Genomic DNA, 20,072 nt, shown 5'->3' on the forward strand with positions numbered 1-20,072 from the left:
CTACGTGGCATTGATTCAACAAGGTGCTGAAAGCATTCTTTAGAAATGTTGGCCCATATTGATAGGATAGCATCTTGCAGTTGATGGAGATTTGTGGGATGCACATCCAGGGCACGAAGCTCCCGTTCCACCACATCCCAAAGATGCTCTATTGGGTTGAGATCTGGTGACTGTGGGGGCCATTTTAGTACAGTGAACTCATTGTCATGTTCAAGAAACCAATTTGAAATGATTCGAGCTTTGTGACATGGTGCATTATCCTGCTGGAAGTAGCCATCAGAGGATGGGTACATGATGGTCAGAAACAATGCTCAGGTAGGCCGTGGCATTTAAACGATGCCCAATTGGCACTAAGGGGCCTAAAGTGTGCCAAGAAAACATCCCCCACACCATTACACCACCACCACCAGCCTGCACAGTGGTAACAAGGCATGATGGATCCATGTTCTCATTCTGTTTACGGCAAATTCTGACCATACCATCTGAATGTCTCAACAGAAATCGAGACTCATCAGACCAGGCAACATTTTTCCAGTCTTCAACTGTCCAATTTTGGTGAGCTCGTGCAAATTGTAGCCTCTTTTTCCCAGTGAAAATCCCAGTAACTGAGCAGATTGTGAAATACTCAGACCGGCCCGTCTGGCACCAACAACCATGCCACACTCAAAATGGCTTAAATCACCTTTCTTTCCCATTCTGACATTTAGTTTGGAGTTCAGGAGATTGTCTTGACCAGGACCACACCCCTAAATGCATTGAAGCAACTGCCATGTGATTGGTTGATTAGATAATTGCATTAATGAGAAATTGAACAGGTGTTCCTAATAATCCTTTAGGTGAGTGTATAGCTAGGCTAATTTACTTTCATAATTACTAGCTTACTTACTAATAGGTAAATTAAGTTTTGTGCAGATGTGTAATGGAAATATTATGTTTTTAATTTATTTGCTGCACAGCAGCCTATTTTACAGTCTGCTATAGCTAAAAGTGTTAATAAGTTTGTTAGATAGCAAAGCCCTCAGCTTATGTCAGAGGACATTGTAGTGATCCACTCAGAAACCAATCAGAATAGTGTAGTGAAAAATTTCTTTGCCTTCAGATGATATAACATGGATCCAGAGGGAGCTGTAAGCCTAGCGTCAAAAGAAAAACAAATAGGAAGAGATATTGATTGGGAAAAATGTTTCATTTGTCAAGACAAATATGGAAAATACAGCCAAGATAAAGCCCTTTGATTGAAGTAATTTTTCAGGAAGTGGTGTCTTTGTGCTCTTTCTGGAGATTATTGTAGTATAATATTGTGCAATATTTTTGCAATATAATAGACACACACCATTATTTGCATTGCGCTTAGCTAGACCTTGCTTATTCAATCCATTCAGTCTCAAAGGGATGAGACTGACAACCTGAGAGCCAACCTCTGCCAACCTGAGAGCCACTGCTTTGATGGGGAAAATCATACCTTTGCCATACGACTATTACATAGTTATTACTACTAACTAGTTACTAACCCCTAACCCTAAAGAAGTGAGAGAGCAGTTTTGTTAGGATGGAATTAATAACTATAGTGATATGTGAATTAAATATAATTTGTGTTAAAACCTGGTACACTAATTAAGTCAAATAGCACCATAGACCATCATCTACAGTTCTAAATTTCCGCCTTGACATTAAAGTATTATAACTTGTGCAGCATTGCACTGTCTCTCCCTACAAGCTTTAAACTTGGCTTGACTCATTCCCATAGATATGGGTTCTGATTGATAGAGGTTTTGGGATACTAGGTTAGGCCTATGTTTCCAAGCTGATATTCAGTTTTAAAACTGGTTCTCTTTAGGCGGAGATTGTTTTTTTCATGTTCTAGTTCTGTTGTCTCTTACACTGTACAATAAATGTTCATTCTGACACTTCAGCAGACACCCCATGAGTGTTGGCTTTCATTTGATACCATTTTTATGAATATGGTCCTTGTGGTTGTGGAGATATTCAACATTTACTGTTGGCATGTCGTGTTGATCAGGAAACCAAAAAATTGGCCTGAAATTGCTTGTACAAGTCACAAAAAAAAAAAAAATTCAGCTTGACAACCACCCTAATATCTTACCTATGGGTGTCTTCTAACTAAAAAAACAGGGTGACAGCTTGTACCAAAACATGTCCGCAAAAGTCTTAACGGAAACCCTTTTCAGAATTGTCCCCCTGACTAATAATGAGCTGCATAATGAGCCTTTCATTCAGGTGTGTCACTGATAGTACCACAAGTAAAGAATGTGAGGACTTATTTTGTATGCATGCAAATTGTATAATATCCAAGGTAAACATTTCTAGTAACTATGCAGTTAATTCTCATATTGTATTTTCAGAAAGTTTTGGAATATATCCTCTCCCCAAATGTGTCACTAATAAAAAAACAATAATAAATAATTTAATGAGAAGGCTTATATTGACCTGTTAAGATGTTGCTTACATCTACCTTGTAAATATATTTTTTTACTATTTTATTTAAAAGTTTTCACTTGTAAATCAACAACAATTACAATTTTAACAATATTTCAAGTGCAATCTTTCTTTGTAAAAAGTATACATTTCATCATACGCATTTCAAAGTTAAGGATTCATTAGTTTGAATACTGGAACAAACACTATAATAACATCTTAGTTGATAATGCAATATACCTATTTTATTTTTGACAAAACATCACATACTATATATTTAACATATGAGCAGAAATTGGCGAACAAAAGCTTATTTGATGTGACAGTAGTCTTTTTTTACAGTAAAAACTTTAACTTTTAATTTTAACTTTAGTTTGGATAATCTATCCAAAACTAATCAACGAAATCTTGTCTAAACATTCATATTTCGTAACACATTATTTTTATGATATATTAGCATATAAATGTTAATTTGCAGTTTAATATGTTGCTTATACTGGGTGGTTGCCCTGCACACTTAATAAACAAACTACAGCTAGTCCAAAACGCAGCAGCTCGAGTTCTTACCAGAACCAGGAAGTATGACCATATTAGCCCGGTTCTGTCAACACTGCATTGGCTCCCTATTAAACATCATATAAATTTTAAAATATTGCTGATTACTTACAAAGCACTAAATGGTTTAGCTCCCCAGTACTTGAGCGAGCTCTTAACGCATTATAGTCCTTCACGTCTATTGCGATCTCAAAATTCTGGCCAGTTAATAATACCTAAAATATCAAAATCGACTGCTGGCGGTAGATCCTTTTCCTATTTAGCACCAAAACTTTAAAACAGTCTTCCTACCATTGTCCGGGAAGCAGACACACTCTGTCAGTTCAAAGCAAGATTAAAGACACATCTCTTTGACCTAGCATACACATAACACATTATAGACTTCTATAATTCAGTGTTAGGCTGCATAGATTAGGTCAGCCGGAACCGGGAACACTTCCCATAAATCCTGATGTACTCGTTACATCATAAGAAGAATGGCATCTACGCTAATTTTTAGTGTCTTTGTTTATCCCGAGGTTTTCCCGCAGCCTGCCGGATCCAGGCCGTATCCAGATCTGACGAAGGACCTTCGCCTGGACCTGATGACAACGCAGTGCTGAAGTGCCAACTAGTCTCTCCCTATGGAGGATCCCTTTACCACTCCAGATAAAGCATTTTCGGGAAATTCGTTTCGCGTACCTACCCCGAAGTGATAAAATAAAATAAAATTCTGTATCAAAATTTATAAGGAAACACCAGTGCTTTGTTTAGGCTTTGTTTGTAGGGAATTCCAAACCTGCGCACGTATATTCAAACGCACATAACTTTAGAACCAATTCTTAATGCGCATGTGAACGCCATCAGCGTTTATCACAGGTTCGCATTTAATGTCTGTGTAGAGAGAATAGTGTCGTCCTAGCGGCCCCTAATTTAATAACAAATGATCGTTGCGACGGAAGCGAATCAATCAAAACTAACTTTAGCTGTAAAATAACTTTATAAAAGAACCGCTATAAAGCCAAAACAATCTCTGTTACCATAAATTATATGTTTATCTCTGTAAAGCTGCTTTGAAACAATCTACATTGTTAAAAGCACTATATAAATGAAGATGACTTGACTTGACTTGACTTGACTTATACAAAGACATTTTATTTCAACATATTTCAGTCAATTTTTACTAATCTCCGTAGCCTATAGCAATATAGTTTGATAAAATATAAATGTCACAGATGCCAGCTGTTCTGTAGTAAACAACAGCGCGCATCTGTGCAGTTCATTCATTCACACACACATACGCGATTCATATTTAAACAGTCTTTTTGTGGTTTACAGACACTATTGCATATCGCGATTAGAACAAAGCACTTAAGAATAAAGAACTTACTCACAATCCTCAGCTGGATCCATTGCTCCTCGAAACGAAACTAGCCAGCACTTCTGAGGTAAAATTTCCAGGATTATTATTACGATAGTATTATTCCTCACAGCGTCGCAAGACGACCTAAAGTACATGAGTCTGATTCAACTTGATGTGTTTTATCGAGCTGATGTGGCCGTTGACACGTTTGCATGGATTGCCTCAGATCATTTGCGTTTGAATAGCACGCTGTCTGTGGGTGTGTTCACATTAGCAGATAATAAGCTATAATGAGCTGAAATGAGAACAACTGACATCTCTCTTTTCATACTGATTACATAAACTGAGATTCTTTGTTTTTTATATAAATTACTTCATTTAAAAGAAGAGAATTCAAGCTTTATGTCTGTATGCCTGTATGCCTGTGTGACTGAGTATTAGCTGAGTTACAGTTCATTTTCGGACGCGTTTCAGAATGGACTTCACTGACAGAGAGAAGGCAGAACTCGCATCATGTTTATTTTTCTTTATTTGGCAAAAAGCACAACACTTTGTTTTTAATATGAGTATACACAAAAAAAAAAAAAAAAAATAGACACTTAACAGGATCGAATGATGTATAACACTTATCTGTAAGTCATCAACAGAGTATTTTGAGTCTCTTTTGCACTGATAAAAAAAAGCAAGCTGATCACACTGGCGTGATAGCCGACCCAAGGGGTTTAAAAGAGAAGTTAGTTTCTGCGCCGGTACTTGGGTATGCAAACTTTACAAAGCCCTTTTATTTAGAGATTGATGCTAGTCACCACGGCTTAGGAGTCATTTTGTCCCAAGAGGGTAAGGGGGGAAGAAGACCGATTGCATATGCAAGTTGTGAGTTGAGGCCATCCAAGCGAAACATGGAGAATTATAGTGCTATGAAGTTAGAGCTGTTAGCACTGAAATGGGCAGTCACCGATAAGATTTGTGACTATTTGGTAGGTCACTACTTTGTTGTGTTTACAGATCAAAGCCATCTGCATACTGCCAAATTTGGAGCTATTGAGCAGAAATGGGTTTCAGAGCTGGCTAGATTTGACTTTGAAATTCAGTATAGACTAGGGCGTCAAAATGCGGGTGCAGATGCGCTGTCACGGCAGACCCAGTTGGTAGCTGAACCTGTGTTTGGATGAAGCATATTCAATCAGCTTCAAGAGAATGATCATACATTGATTGTTAATGAGCAGACAACCACATGTAGCTTCCCTGTGTTTTCACCTGAGGTGTGGGCAGCCCAACAGCAGGCAGATCCCTTTATTGCAAGTTTTTTGGTATTGGAGTCAGCAAGTTAAACCTGGCAGATTGGCAAGGGCTAAAGAGGATGGTAAGACCTTGGAACTCCTGCGGCTTTAAGGCTGAATTAAACAGGTGCTACTACCTCAGAGCATGAAGGAGGAAGTCCTTCGTGGGCTACTTGATGAACATGGGCATCAGGGCGTTGAGTGCACTTTTAAGCTGGTCAGTGCTAGATGTTATTGGCCAGGAATGTTTCAAGACATCGAAACTTACTGTAGGCAATGTGAGAGATGTATTGTGGCAAAAGCTCAAGTGCCAAAGTTAGTAACGGAAATGGGCAGTTTGTTGGCTATAAGAACCATTTGAGGTAGTAGCCATGGATTTTACGGTTCTAGAGCCTTCCAGTGATGGTAAGGAGAATATCTTAATTTTTACTGATGTGTTCTCCAAATTTGTGGTTGCAGTACCTACCCGGGACCAAAAAGCGGTGACTGTGACAAAATCTCTTGTTGGGGAGTGGATTCATAAGTATGGAGTTCCCCAACGAATTCATTCGGATGAGGGGAGATGTTTTGAGGCAGAGGTGGTTTGAAATTTATATAAGATGTATGGGATTAGGCGGAGTCGAACTACCCCCATCACACACAGGGCAATGGCCAGTGCGAGAGGTTCAATCGAACCCTGCATAATTTGTTAAGGACTCTCTCACCATCCAAGAAAAGAAGATGGGTAGAATATTTACTAGAAGTGGTTTTTGCTTATAATACAACTGAAAATGCAAGCACTGGCTATTGCCCATATTTTCTGGTTTTTTTGGGCAATCGCCGAAGTTACCAGTTGACATTTTGTTTAGGGTAGGTCCGACAGATGCTACAGAGACCGTTGATGAGTGGGTGAGAGGCTTATCAAAAAGCAAGGGGGCAGATGGAGCATGCTGCCGAAGTTTGGAAGAGACAAATTGGTCCACCTTCATTACAAAGTTCTTTGCAGGTGGGTCAACTGGTTTATCGTAAAAATCATAATTTTTCAGGAAGACATAAGATTCAGGATTTGTGGATGCCCACACCTTTCAAAGTGCTTGCTCAGCCAGATGACTCTAAAGCAGTGTATATAATTGCTCCTGTGGATGGATCTTGCCCGCCTAAAAATGTGCATCAAACAGAATTGAGGCCATGTGGTCCAGGGATGGTAGGGTCATTCAATCAGGATATGCAGAGCCATAGTGATTTAGTCTCTGATAGCGAATCAGATGAAGCATGGGTTGTTAGGGGGGAAGCCTCAACTGAATCATTGCCAGGGGTGGGAAGTAGATCTGAATCTGTGTTATGCAGTGAATCAGATGTAGATCTGGTGGAACAAATGGATTTAGAAGATTCTCAAATTTTTTAAATGGTTCAGTCACCTCCAGCCCAATTGCGGCGGTCTAGTCGGCAAACAGCAGGGAGGCAGAGCGACGTCTCGTGGTTCCATCACAGAAAGCCACAAAATCACTTTCCAGAACATTCTCATTCACAGTTCCATGCTGGTGGAATGCTCTACCCACCCTCATCCGGAATGCAGAATCCCTGGCAACATTCAAAAGACGGCTGAAAACCCATCTCTTCCGTGAGCACTTAACCTAAAAAAAAAAAAAAAAAAAAAAAATACAATTCCTTTTTCCTTTAAACCCTCGCTTATCGGGCTTATGCTACTCTGAACAATGCCTGAACTTCGTATTTTGAGCACTTCTTGCGTTGTTTTTTGCCTCTTCACGATGACTCGCTTAATTTAGTCCTAATTTGTAAGTTGCTTTGGACAAAAGCGTCTGCTAAATGACTAAATGTAAATGTAAATGTAATTGCGGCGGTCTAGTCGGCAAACAACAGGGAGGTATTCTAACCCATTTAATTTACCCAGATCAGTTGTATTGAATGGAGATGGTGGGTTCATAGAGAAAATCATTTCTCATAAAAGGACACTGAGTGATTATTTTTTTCCTCTCTCTTTTCTTTTCGTACATGTGGTTAGTAAAATGAATTGAAAGATCATCAAGACGATGATCAGTGGTGTGGGGGGTGAATGTGATAATGTGATGGCTGTAACCACTATAGTGGTCCTGTTTGGTTGGGTGGTTACGGTAGTTTCCGGTCCCATGGCCCCTTTATGAATGGAGTAGCATTAGTTCAGTAGTGCACATAGACAATGCCAGATATGTTGCTGCAATTTCTTTCTTCGAGGTAAATCAAACCCTCATTGGTTATGTTTGATGTATTTGTTTTTAATGTGATATTTTGTATAATCATGTGTATTAAAATATTTTGTGCACACTGTAAGGGTTTGTGCCTAGATTGCAAAACAGTTGTTGTAAGCTGTTGCAAGGTACGACAACGCCAGATAGGTGGCAGCGATTTTCTTTCTTTGAGGTTATAATGATGGTTTGTGCCTGGTTTGGAAAACGTACTCGGTTACTAATGTAACCTCGGTTCTCTCTAGAAGAGGGAATGAGTATTGCGTAAGGTTAGCTTACGCATCGGGAAAGTCTTCTTTCTTCGAGATCTGAAGCCAAAAAATTATCCTTAATTTTGTATACATTGTCAACGCAGTGCAGCAGCCGACAGACCTAGGCAGGCTGTATAAGCGTGCTCATTGGCTGCTCGGCGGCAACTGCTTAAGCCTATCGGTGAGCGCTCTGAACGTGGCAACCAATGAGGGCGCTTCGCGCCCTCCACACCCTTCTAACCGTCAGAATGGGTGTGGCCAGCGTGTATAAATTCAGCGCTCACAGGCTAAAATTCTGGTTTTCGCAGTCTGAAGCGCAAAAGCTCGTGGCGCGACACGGCAGGTTACGCAATACTCGTTCCCTCTTCTAGAGAGAACCGAGGTTACATTAGTAACCGAGTACGTTCTCTTACGAGAGGTCTCTCGTATTGCGTAAGGTTAGCTTACGCATCGGGAACCCTTTGTCAACGCCGTGTGCGCCGAGCATCCAGCCCATGAATCCCAGGGAAACTGGGGAAAACACTGTGCTGGGAAATGTGGCCGGTCGGAGAGACGGGCCAGCACAGTACAGGCACTTCATGCAGCATATGAAATAGAGCGGCGCGGCCGGTCTATAAACATATAACAGTACAAACAGTAGGGCCGGCAGAGCGAGCCCATACAGTACATAAGCACTCATAAGAACGACATAGTCGGTCTCACATGAAGGGAAAAATTCCCGCGCGACAGAGAATAATACGGGCGGCCAGCAGCGCGGGCCAGCACCGACAACAGCGCGTAACGGGAAATAGGAAACAGAGCGGATCAGCCGGTCTGAGTCAAACACTTCACCCTGAGTATAGTACCAGAATAGCGCCAGCATATGAACGTAGTCTGCACACGAGAAATGGGCAGAGCATACACGTCACTTATACTGACAGTATTTTTGCCTGTAGGGCAGGAACTTCCAGGTTATAAAACCTCACGAATGTTGACGGGGAGGCCCAGCCCGCCACCATACAAATATCGTGAATAGAAATTCCGCTGGACCAGGCCCACGACGAGGCCATGCCTCTAGTGGAGTGGGCTCTGATGCCCAGAGGGCACTGCAGGTGTCTGGAGGCATAAGCTGCTGCTATCGCGTCCACTATCCACCTGGACAAGCTCTGCTTCGAGGCGGCGAGACCCTTGGTGCGTCCGCCGAAGGAAACAAAGAGCTGCTCTGAACGCCTGAAAGCGGCGGAGCGCGTGATGTAAACTCTCAGCGCCCGGACAGGGCAAAGGAGGTTATCACTGTCCCCACTATCGGATGCTGGCAGAGCCGAGAGGGAAATAACTTGTGCCCTAAACGGGGTTCCAATCGCTTTGGGGATGTAACCGTGTCTCGGTCTGAGAATGACTTTCGAGTCATTCGGCCCGAACTCAAGACATGCAGGGCTAACAGATAGCGCGTGCAAATCACCCACTCGTTTGACTGAAGACAGAGCTATCAGAAAAACGGTTTTAAGCGACAGATATTTTAGATCCGCGGATTCAAGCGGTTCAAAGGGAAAAGCCTTTAGGGCCGCTAGGACCAAGGACAGATCCCACGAGGGAACCGAGGGGGGCCGCGGGGGGTTCATCCGTCTAGCTCCTCTGAGGAAGCGGATAATGAGCTCATTCCTTCCCATTGCCCGGCCGCGCGTCGTCTCAGCGAACGCTGCAATAGCGGCCACATACACTTTGAGCGTGGAAGGGGATCTGCCCTTTTCCAACAGCTCTTGCAAGAAGGAGAGCACCCGCGGGACCCCGCATGCGCGCGGATCCAAGTTTTTAGTAGCACACCATTTAGAAAACACCGACCATTTAGACGCGTAGAGCCGTCTCGTAGAGGGGGCTCTCGACTGTGTGATCGTGTTCACGACCCCGTCTGACAGGTCAACGGGTATCCGTTGATCACCCATGCATGCAGCGACCAGCGCTCTGGATGGGGATGCCAGATCGACCCACCGGCTTGGGAGAGGAGATCCTGTCTCACCGGGATCGGCCATGGGGGTGAGTGCGACAGCCTCACTAGCTCTGGGTACCAGGTTTGGTTTTCCCATCGCGGGGCTATAAGCAGCACTGAGTGGTGCGTTTCTCTGATCCTCGAAATGACCTGTGGCAACAGGGAGATCGGAGGAAAAGCGTACAGCGGGAGGCTGGGCCATGTCTGGGACAGCGCGTCCTCGCTCTTCGAATAAAACTTCTGGCATTGAGCATTGTCTTTCGACGCAAAGAGGTCGATTTCCGCTCTGCCGAATAGGCGCCAGAGAAACTGGACTGTCTGGGGGTGCAGAGACCATTCTCCCGGGGGAATGTTGTCCCTGGACAGTCTGTCTGGACCGACATTCAGGTGGCCCGGCACGTGCGCGGCTCTCAGCGAGCGCAGCGAGCGGTAAGCCCACACGAGAAGGCGTTCTGTCAGCCTGCACAGATTCCTGGATCTGACACCGCCCTGTCGGTTCACATAGGATACCACGGCCGTGTTGTCCGAGCGGACTAGCACATGGTGATCCCGTATGAATGGGAGGAAGCGCCTGAGCGCGTTCTCGACCGCCATCATCTCCAAACAGTTTATGTGGAGGCATTTTTCCCGGTCTGACCATAGGCCAAAAGCCGGTTTGCCCTCGAACAGAGCGCCCCAGCCGGAGGTGGAAGCGTCCGTCGAGATAACTTTGCGGTGTGAGATAGCTCCCATTGTCACTCCCCGCTGGTACCAGTCGGCCGCTAACCAGGGCTTCAGAGCTGAAACGCAGCTCTGAGTCACTCTGATGCGAATACCGCCGGAAGCCCATGCTCTGTGAGGCACTCGGGCATTCAGCCAGCGTTGTAGCGGGCGCATTCGTAAAAGACCCAGCCGAAGCGCTGCTGCGGCTGAGGCCATACAACCCAGTAACCTCTGAAATGTTTTGAGAGGTACGGTGCTGCCCGGCCGGAGGGACGCGGCCAGGCGTCGAATGCAGCGCGCGCGCTGTGTCGACAGGCGGGCCGTCATCGCTACAGTGTCCAGATCCAAACCCAGAAAAGAGGTTGATTGACTGGGCACGAGCGAGCTCTTGGTCCAGTTGACCGTAAGCCCCAGGCTGTCCAAATGGCTTAAAAGCACTGTTCTGTGGGCGATGAGTTCGGCCTCTGACTGTGCTAGGATCAGCCAATCGTCCAAGTAGTTCAAAATTCGCATTCCCCGACCCCTCAGGGGAGCGAGAGCCGTGTCCATGCACTTCGTGAATGTGCGAGGTGCCAAAGACAGGCCGAACGGCAGGACGGTGTACTGATATACCTGACCGTCGAAGGCGAATCTCAAGAATGGCCTGTGACGGGGTATTATCTGGATCTGAAAGTATGCGTCTTTTAGATCGAGAGATATAAACCAGTCCCTCGGGCGAATTTGCGCGAGGATTTGTCTGGTTGTGAGCATTTTGAACGGTCTTTTCATAAGAGCCTTGTTCAAACGTCTCAGATCCAGAATCGGTCTGAGAGCTCCGTCCTTCTTGGGAACGAGGAAATAACGGCTGTAAAAGCCCGACTCGCTCATGGAAGGGGAAACCGGTTCTATTGCCCTTTTGCACAGCAGTGTGGCTATTTCTGCTCGAAGTAGATGTGCTACTTCCCCATTCACTCTGGTCTCGATACGCGCTTGAAAGCGCGGAGGGCGGCGAGCGAACTGCAGAGTATAGCCTCGTTTTACTGTGCTCAGCACCCATTCTGACGCGCCTGGAATAGCTTCCCACGCTCTCGCGTGTGCAGCCAGGGGCAGAATGGTCTCTGGGCTCTGATCGCCGCTGATCGCGGGCTCGAGAGCTCGAGACGGAGGGGCGGGCGTGACGCGCGCGCTCTTGGTGCTTAGATACGGCGGGTCGCACACAGCGGTGACTGGCCGTTTTACACACAGCGTCCCGGTGGCTTTTGACGGGGAACATACAGTGTGAAGCACGACGCTCGAAGGCGGCGTGGGGGGCGAAGTAAGAGAGCGGATGTGTGAGCGCGTGGAAGCGGGCACAGCATCCGTGTTTATAACTTGACCGGTTGTGAGGGGTTGTGTAACAGAGCGGGTAGTGAGTAGGTGTGGGCACAGCGGGGTGGACACGTGACCTACTTTTATCACTCGAGCGGCTTGTGCCAGCTTTATGCGAGTGGGCTCTGTGAGAGACACGGAGTTTACAGTGCTTGTGTGCAGAGGTGAACACAGGTAAGTGGGCACATTTTCTGCATTTGAAACACTTACAGAGCGAGGCGCGCGACCAGGCATAATACTCTCTTTGAGATTTCTCTGAGTCGCCGTGAAAACGGCGGTTGTGTGCAGGCGAGAGGGTGAGTTCACCGGCTCGTTGGCTGCGAAATGAGTGTCTGCAGTAACCGTAGCAACGGGGACTGACAGAACGTGAAGCTTTGACGACGGTCTGGCCGCGGCGGGACCCAGTCGTCGCTTTTCTCCTCGGGCTAGGAGGATTTTGGAGGCTCAGGCTTCACCGCGATCCTCTGCCGGGGTCCCCGGGGAGGCGGCGGTCTGACGCGGCTGGTCGAGCGAGAGCGAGGGCGGCCGCCCTGTCGTCGCTGCGAGGACGGAGGTCGAGCTGGGCGCTGGGCAGAGCTATGTGCAGGCTGGTCCGAAGGACGGCGTGCAGCAGGTCTGGAGCGTCGAGGCAGAAACAAATTCATTGCCTGTGTAGTTTTTTGAACCTCCGAAAAGCGGTCGACGATCCCGCTAACCGCTGGGCCGAACAGGCCGGTGGGGGAGAGGGGGGCGTTGAGAAACACAGCGCGCTCAGACTCCCTCATGTCCGCGAGCGTGAGCCAGAGATGCCTCTCTGTAACTGACAGAGAGGCCATGCACCTTCCAATGGCCTGGGCAGCGGATTTCGTGGCGCGAAGGGAAAGGTCCGTCGCGCTCCTCAAATCCGTGATGGAAGCAGGCTCCGAGCGCTTCTCGTCCAGATCACGGAGGAGGTTAGCCTGGAGAATCTGCAGTACTGCCATAGAGTGGAGTGCTGATGCGGCCTGCCCCGCGGCGGCGAAAGCGCGGCCGACGAGGGCTGAAGTGGTCCTGCATGCTTTGGACGGGAGGGCAGCCTTTGAGCGCCAACGAGAGGGCGGGCAAAGGTGCGCTGCGACCGCCTCCTCCACAGGGGGGATGGAATTATACCCCTTCTCAGCGGCGCCGTCAACCTGTGAGAGCGTCGATGAGGCGTGTGAAGACACTCTCGCGGAGAATGGAGCATTCCACGATTTAGAGAGCTCGCTGTGAAGCTCAGGCAGGAAGGGTGCTTTTCTGGACGCCAGCTGTCGGCGGCGTTGGTGAAGGAAGCAGCCGTCGAGTCTGTTCGGGGCTGGCTCTTCCGGGGAAGACCAGTCAAGGCCCAGCTGTTCGACAGCACGCGTGAGGAGGCGTAAAAGTTCCGCGTCCTCGCCCGCTCGAGATCGGCCTGAATCCTGGACTGAAGAGGAGGCGGTAGACCATTCCTCGCTGTCAGAGGCCAGGAGAGAACAGGTATCCGCGGCGCGTTCACCAGGCTCATCCGCCTCATCCCCTGAAGCGGCGGCGGCCGGCGGCTGCGCGGCCGTGAGGGGGGGCGGGGAAGGCGAAGGAGAAGCTCGAGGGAAAGGCTCCGGCGAGCTTCTGTACGCCTGGTGGGTCTCCGGTGGTCGCTGTGAGCGGCGCTTTTTCTTGCGCGGCCCAGCAGGGACGGGCGGGGAGACATGTAGGTCGAAAACTCCAAGCCGAGCCCGCAGGGTCGACATTGGAAGTTCCTCGCACTCGGGGCAGCCGCCCGTGGAGAGTGCGGTGGCGGCGTGATCGCGGCCCAGGCAGAGAGCGCAGATGAGATGGCGGTCTCCGTCGCTGAGCGGGGCGTGGCACGAGCCGCATGGAAAACGGGGCATTTTTAGAAAAACGCCCCGCGCTCTTTTAGAAGGAGAGGGTGTGATGCAGTAGGCAAACACACAGCAGTGAAAAGGATATGACGCCGGATAGCGTAGCAGGCACGGAAGGCTGAAGGCGGCGAAGGCGGCCGGCTTCTTCAGGCGCTGTCCTAGGCTTGCTGGTCGCTGGTTTCAACGGCGGCGGCTTCTCCAGATCCAGCGATGCGAAGTGCTTCGCTGAAGACAAGAAAATCAGAATTTTAGCCTGTGAGCGCTGAATTTATACACGCTGGCCACACCCATTCTGACGGTTAGAAGGGTGTGGAGGGCGCGAAACCCTCATTGGTTGCCGCGTTCAGAGCGCTCTCCGATAGGCTTAAGCAGTTGCCGCCGAGCAGCCAATGAGCACGCTTATACAGCCTGCCTAGGTCTGTCGGCTGCTGCACTGCGTTGACAATGTATACAAAATTAAGGATAATTTTTTGGCTTCAGATCTCGAAGAAAGAAGACTTTCACGATGCGTAAGCTAACCTTACGCAATACGAGAGACCTCTCGTAAGAGAACGCTTGTTTTAAGATGTTGCCAGGTATGTGATATATGGTTGAAGTGTATGTTTGTTTTAATTTATGTGTGTTATTTGAGGAAAGGTTTTTTTTTATTTTTTTTTTTATGTTTTGTTTGTGAATGTTATAGCACAAATAATAAGGGTGTTTTTCTGGCTCTGTTCTAGGAGCTGGTCTTTGTCACTGTTTTGACTTATCATTTGAGTCAAATTATTGAACGTCTGCACTGATAGGTGTATGAACCCTTTTAACTTGCTATCAACTTGCTACCATCTAAGCCTATTCATGTGATTGTTTTGGTGTTTTTCCGAGTTGTCAATAAATTTAATTGAAAAGACAACTGGGTTGGAAAATCTTAATGTGCACCATTGATAGGCTTTACAGTATGGCCAAATATGACGGAGTTGTTTAAGCTGTCATGAGGAAAAAAATCCAGCAGAACACACAGAAACGTTCTTCGGGCTCAGAGGGTTAAAATTTAACTGGTTCTCTCTTGTTTTTGCATGTGCTCATAATTACTTAGCATGATTTTGCAAGCTTTATAAAGCTTGGAAGAGCCAGGACATATTTTAATATAACTCTGATTGTATTCGTCTGAAAGAAGAATGTCATATACACCTAGGATGACTTGAGGGTGAGTAAATAATGAGGTAATTTTCATTTTTGGGTGAACTATCCCTTTAAGAGCATTTCTGAGAAGTTTTATACATATGGGCCCAGGTTTCTGGCAAAACATAGCAAATCTAGCTTGTGATCTGTGATCATATCATTAACAATAAGTCCTTTAGTAGAAGGGGATCTAATTTTCAGCAAGATAAGCTTTATAAATTGTTTATCTGCACTATATTTGTAACATTATTAAATTACCCTTGAATAGGCTTGGGAGTTTTTAGTATTTACTAGTTTGAGGGACAGACACAGTCTTTATATTATGATATCAAGGAGTCTCTATGTGGTGAGATTTAGCAGATGGTCGGTTAAGCCTGCTTCCTGACCTGGGCCCCAGTTGGTCAAGTACTAACACCAAGACCATGTCCCAGATTACTAGACAGAAGAGTGCCACCACCCCAGGAAGTATGGAGACCATCTCTTTTCAACAGGTCAGGTCTGCCACAAAAACTTTTTTTGATGTGTAATACATTATTGTTACATGTTACATTTAAAATTAGCATTCCCTAACAATGCTAGAATTTATCAAATGTTTTTCTCATGTATATTTCAGAATTTTAAATAATTTCCTGAATCAGGAAAATATAATCCATTCATGAAAAAAGGGAAAAGAACACATGGCATGCAGTAGTCTGACCTCTGGATTCCTTGACATTTTCCACATTAGGAATCCTCCAGGATTTCTGAGTCTGGATGAAATTCTTTTGACATCATGTAGGAGGCTAAATAGTTTCTGCTGAGGTTGTTATATGGTCAGACAGATCAAGGCGGAGGGACTTTAACTAGTTTTGTTTCTCATGTTATTTGTAAGTGCAAGTCCATGCAGGGTGACACGCTGCAGGATTACTGTGTTGGTCATGAAATTGCTGGGCTTGATTTGTTAGGAGTAATACATCTTAGTTGCCCCTTCTTTATCTTGTTAGGAGATACCTAGGGTGCAATCTACCAGCACTATCCTGAACCAGGCATGGGCATCTCACACTGAGAGTTTGATAGGACATCGACTGTTGGGCTTTTGATTGCTAAAAGGTCAGGCTGAGCTTTGTTATCACACAAGAGGACAGTGGAGTGGTGGCACACAGAAACGCGACAGGAACACAGTCACCTTTCACAGCAAATTTACTGGAGATGATAGATACTGGTGGACTCCAGAATACCAATCAGTTCATCTTGCTAAAGAATTTCAAGAGGTACAGCACTCAATATGCTAATTAGCAAAGAGTGCTTTCATTTATTGTTTTTCTAGCAGACTCCTCACTCTGTCAATGTTTCACATGAGTTGGTTAGAGGCTTGTAAAAGGGCTGCTGTATATAATGTGCATTCCTCACTTGGTCACTGTGTGTGCTTGAATACTTTGACTTTATCAAATCATTTAATCTTATAGGTGGAATACCTCTGGTTACAGCATAACTGCAGTATGCACCATACTGTTTACATTTTTAATAGTATGTAAATAGTATTTGTTATGCAACAATAAATACTTTAAACTGTAGTTACACTGTTGTTGCATGAACTCCTTACTGTATAATGGTATTTGTAGGATTTTTTATGTTAAGTATTTAATTTATTTTCTTCTTTTTTTTTTTACTTGTGGAGTGATACAAACAAAATCAATGTACTGACAGCTTCAAAAACCTAAAGTCTTTTATGTACTTGCCAGATCCTTAGTGATGGTACCGTCACAGATGACCCAGTTCAATACTCACAACCAATCCAAGAGTTCTTGCTTATCATTTAGTGATGGAGAAAGAACTTTTAACTTGTGTGGATGGATTTAATTATTAATTACTGCACTACAGAAAAATTGTCTCTCTAGCGGTTAAAACTGCAAGTTGCTGGAGGAGGAACATTGATTTGGTAAATATGTGAGTTTGGCTCAACTCACCAGTGCAGATGAATATGATGGTTGTGGTATACTTGTGGCTACAGGATGACCTTCTACCAGAGTGGATGTCACTCACATTGCTCGTAAAAAAACGTAACCGATGTTAGGCAAAGCTGACATTCAAAATAAAGATTGCTAAAAGCACATAGCACATACTGGAACTGTTATTAAAATAGGTTAACTGTGCTAAATAAATGTGATGCTGTTATCTCCCTTTATTTATTTAACATTTATTTACTTTTTGGAGAGGTAAGCACTAGCATCACAAGAGATGGCATTAATCCTCTAGGGTCTGAGGTTTTCTGGGCCCTGGATGTGTTTTGACATGCACTGACATTTGTGCTTATTTCTGTTTATAACATTTCCATTGCTGAAGTCTGATTACACTGTATACATCACAAACTCTGCTACAATAATATGTTAACAGCATGTATGTAAATGTTTGTAGTTTTGAGAAAATTACGTTTATGTGTGGTTTGTGAAAAAAAAAAAAAAAGTCACTGAAATAAGGCCATAAAACCCATTCTGAATATTTGTTCACAATACTTTTGAAAACTGGATCGCGTAGGTTAGACATAAAATAATATATTGATTTAAAATTTGTAAGACACATTTTGTATTAGAAAGCTGTATGTGGGGAGGGCATCAATATTCATGAATCATCATGAATATTGATGTGTTTCACACTTGGGAAGACAAAAACCCTCCCCTAATGGCCCTATCAGCTGAATGGGACTAGACAAAGAATGTGAGCAGATTAAAAGAATGGCTTTTTGATTGTTTGGATTTTATTTACAACACAACATAATCCAAATATACATAACAAAGGACAAAGGGTACATTATTGAGAACACTGATCTAAACAGAGAGACCTGGGCTTCCCGAAACCTTCTTAACGCTACGTCGTTCTTAAGTTACACCTTAAGCTGTACCTTATCGATAATACGTGTTTCCCGAAACGTTCTTAGTTAAGTATACCTTCTGTAAGTCATATGTTCGGAAGGTTGGTCTGGACCACTCTTAGCTTTACCTTATCACTGTTGCAGGTCTATATGAATATAATTCTGAAGTTTTAATACACCCAGACAGTGTTCAATTAGGCTAATTCAAGTGTTTTCATGCAAAGAATAAAATTGTCATTACACTGATTGTTGTTAGAATTTTTTTATATTATTATATATATTATATTATTAATTTAATAAAAGAGCGCTTTTAAAGGCTAGTGAAAGCATAGGCTACTGTCAGTTAAGTCCTATTCGGACGCTAATTGTTTCTCATGGGCTTGTTCGGTATTTCTACTTACAGGGGTAAGTCGGTGATTTTAGTGGCGTCCGAATCCATAATATCAGTGTTTTTTCTCACCCAACCCGCGTAAAAATCCCTGGCCAAATTAGTCTACTGTTTTTTGACAAACAGGTCATGTGGTAATTTAATTGCCGTCTGAATCCAAATCTCTGAGTTAACAAGAAGAGATTCAAAATTCACTGTTTAAATCTTTTTTGATCACTGCCGAGCACCGTACGTAAGATGCACACTTTTATTACTGAAATGCTGGAAAGTATTTACAAGAACAATATTTCATCACAGCTCCACCTCAGCGAACAAAAATGGGAACGAGAAGAAAGCACGTAAAAATTTGAAATGGTTATCATGGCAGCAATATAATTCATATATGTAGGCTAGGCTATTATAGGCTATTAAAAGGTAACTAAACCCTAAACCAACTTTTTTTAGTTAAGAATGGGGCTTTATTAGTGCTGTTCATTGATTCAAGTAACTTTTTTGACATTTGGGTATAAAGTGTTAATTCTACAATATATGGTGTAAAAACGTCTAAGTGCTGCCCACTTCAGGTTGAACGGTGGCTACTGCAGTTGAATTTTCCTATTGGATGTTTGCGGTACTGCGTGAACTGCAGGTTCCAGCTCACAACGCCCTTGGTACGAGCTCACCATGCCCTTGGTACGAGCTACCATGCATAGTATTGCATCAGTTAGGATAGCTTCAAGTTCGCGTAGATTTATCTGTATTTAGTACAGTGGTCAGAAGGGTACGTAGGTGTAGTGTTGCTGGTTGCAACAGCACTGCTGGACTGCATAGCTTTCCAGCAGACTTGGAAATTAGGCGCCAGTGGTTGCATGCACTTGGCCTGGAAGACCAAGTGGCCTGAGTTCCCGCCTAGAGCTCAAGTGTGCAACCTGCATTTTACGCGGGATTGCTTCTCCAACGCAATAGAGGTGGAAATGGGCTTCTCCACACAGCGCTGAAAAGCGACGCAGTGCCAAACGCTGCTCCTCCTGCATGGACTCCACCACCGCAGCGGCGTCTTGATGTGAGTGATCATATATATTTTAAGCACAATTTATGGATAGGCTAAAGTTAATCCTCTGGGGTCGACAAACGCACCGGCGCATTTTGCTCGATTTTTTCACATAGCGGCAAAATATGAATATGCCTACAGAATATGCGCTATTGACATCAACTCGATAAAACTCATCAGATGCATGTACTTTACGTCATCTTGCGACCCTTCTTCTTCTTTCTGGAGTTTATTTTTGCCGGTTGGCACACAACGAAATGGTGCATTACCGCCACCAACTGGTATGGAGTGTGGATCTGAATGACTACTACTTATTTTATTCCGAACAAAACAAAACAAAAACCGGATCAACAAAACAAAACAAAACAAAATCAACAAAACAAAACAAAATCAACAAAACAAAAATTAAGACTCAAATCCTCTCAATCATATTTTCAATTCGACTGAAGTGGAATAAGCACGTGGCGCGAGCACGGCAGGTTACGCAATTCCCTCTTCTAGAGAGAACAGAGGTTACATTAGGTAACCGAGTACGTTCTCTTACGAGAGGTTCTCTCGTATTGCGTAAGTTGCTTACGTTACGGGAACCCCTGGTCAACTCCGTGCGCGCCAAGCATCCACTACATGAGTCCCAGGGGAAGCCCGGGGAATGCAGATAAGTGGGAATCAGGCGGCCAGCAACACGGGC

Source organism: Squalius cephalus (genome assembly GCF_949319135.1).
Source record: "Squalius cephalus genome assembly, chromosome: 22".
Classification (NCBI taxonomy): domain Eukaryota; kingdom Metazoa; phylum Chordata; class Actinopteri; order Cypriniformes; family Leuciscidae; genus Squalius; species Squalius cephalus.